The sequence below is a fragment of the Pseudorasbora parva genome, chromosome 5 (genome assembly GCF_024679245.1).
Source record: "Pseudorasbora parva isolate DD20220531a chromosome 5, ASM2467924v1, whole genome shotgun sequence".
In the NCBI taxonomy this organism is placed as follows: Eukaryota; Metazoa; Chordata; class Actinopteri; order Cypriniformes; family Gobionidae; genus Pseudorasbora; species Pseudorasbora parva.
In genome coordinates, this window is record NC_090176.1 from 12,274,144 (window position 1) to 12,276,475 (window position 2,332).

The window sequence follows — 2,332 nt, forward strand, 5'->3', positions numbered from 1 at the left end:
ATAGGACAATCTGATTTATTTTAATGGAATTTCACTTTGTCCTGTTGGATCTTATTGGATTCTTAGAATCCTATAGGACATTCTGATTTATTTTAATGGAATTTCACTTTGTCCTGATGGATCTTATTGGATTCTTAGAATCTTATAGGACATTATGATTTATTTTAATGGAATTTCACTTTTCAATGAAAAAAACACAGAGATTGGCTTAATATTGTTATATAACCAAAGCAAAGCGTTTGCATAGAAAAACAATCACACTTTCAAATGAAATAATTAGGTTGCATGTTCCTATAATAATACAAAATACATTAATATAAAATACATATAAAAGTGCCACTTTGTCTCACTATCTAGTACAGGGGTGGCATTTTGCACCTATGAATGGCTCATATGACTAATTAATTTTAAATTCATGATTTAATATCAATGAGATTTTTTATTTATGCAATGTTTTAAATCTAGATGGTTTATGTAAATGATGTGTGACTGTGGCGTCATGCGCATGCGCGTTGGACATTCAAATCGCGTTCTTCAAACCACACTGGAGCAGAGTTGCCATGGAAACGGGGACTCGGAGTCAAACGAGCAGCACTTCCTCGACGCTGTTTTCACTAGTTTCAGGTGAGTTTAGTCCCTAAAACCACACAAATAATACACACAACTGTTCCTGACACCTTTCTTACGTTAACTGACACACTTCAATTGAATATTTACTTGATAGAAGTGTCTTCGGGAAAAGTCGGCATCTCAACTGTTTTCACAAGAGGGTAACTTAAGCTAACGCTATCAATTTGATCGATTGAGCCCTTGTTTATGAGAACTTGAGCTTTTAAATAAATCTTTATGTGAAACTTAAATGTTTTGATAGTTTTGTTAAGGTTTTGCTGCTAATTTGTCAATGGTACGTATCAAAAATCTAAAAGTATACACTGTAACATTACTGTTCATCGATGATGTCAGTTACATGGAGCGCGAAAATTAGCTGCAAACTGGTAAACAAATATTGTAAAAATGTTCTGTGATTTCAGGAGGGACAAAATAACCCATCTACAACAGAGGGGAAGATTCCAACATTTCTGGAGGAAGCTGCTGACAGAGCTGTAAGAAACGGGTGAACTGAGGAAGGTAATTTTAATGCATGTATTTGACATAATATTTGACATAATATCAGCATGATTTTAGTTATTTTCTTTAGCAATATTATACATATTAAGAAGGCTTTGGCATTCAAAACATAAGTGACAGTGAGCAATATTAAATTAGCAAGTAAACCTAAAAACACAAACCCTGTTTATATTAAAACAGGTCATAAAACTATTGAGTTTTACTGGTATTATCTATAGTGGAGATGAGTGTGATGAGGTTCAGGTGTGAGTAATCAGTATTCGGGAGAGGGAGTGCGCTGTGATTGGCTGGTGTGAGAACCTGGCAGATTTATAACAAATAGAAATTGAATTTGAATCTAAAATCGTGTTCTGTATTGTTAAAGAATTAGTTCACCCCAAAATTAAAATTTCCTGATAATTTCCATCGGTCATTTACTAAATAAAAAAAAGCATTTATATACCTTTTACCTCAAATGCACGACTTTGATGTTGTTTTCCCACTGCGTATTAAGCCGGAAAGGTCAGTGCTGACCAAGTGCCGAAAAACTCTCATCTCATGTTCTCCTCTAACTTTAAAATTGTCCGACATTGTTGTTTTACCTTTTATTTTTGTAAAGGGTGTTTGATTTAGTCTTTGCACGTTTGTTTTAACACTGGGACGGTACTTCCACATACGTCACACGCGTGACCTTTCCAACGTAATGAGGCCACAAAGCCTTACATCAAAGTCGAGCATTTGAGGTAAAAAAGTATATGTTACATGTTTATTTATTTTCTACTGAAGAATGAAAGACATGAACATCTTGGATGGCATTGGGGTGAGTAAAAGATCAGGAATTATCATTTTGGGGTGCACTAATCCTTTAATGTACATTCTTTCTGCTTTGCTTTTGGAGCCATAATAATGTATGGGTTGTGAAAACACTGAATGAATAGACATCATTGTACTTGGACATTATTATATGGTTCCTCGATAGTACAGTTAAGAATTCCAGCTAGCCGTGTGTTAATGTGGTGTGTATTCTTCTCATTTTAGCTCCTACATCCTTTTGGGCTGAAGGTCAAGACAGAACCAAACCAAAGCTGGACTGTAACCTGCCGGCCTATATGACAGACTTCACACTGACAGCTGCTGACATGGATGCTGCATCACATGCTTTTGACACTTTTCCACCTAGAATGTATTCGTCCCCCACCAGGAGACTTCATGTCTTCATCTATTG

The 2,332-nt window shown here is 35.5% G+C and overlaps 1 long non-coding RNA gene across 1 annotated transcript; it reads left to right on the top strand.

Moving 5' to 3' along the window:
* The first annotated feature begins 560 nt into the window (after nucleotides 1–560).
* Nucleotides 561–2,332, top strand: LOC137075966 (uncharacterized). The gene is made up of 3 exons (XR_010905136.1): nucleotides 561–624; nucleotides 1,032–1,128; nucleotides 2,146–2,332. It is a non-coding gene; the product is annotated as an uncharacterized lncRNA (long non-coding RNA).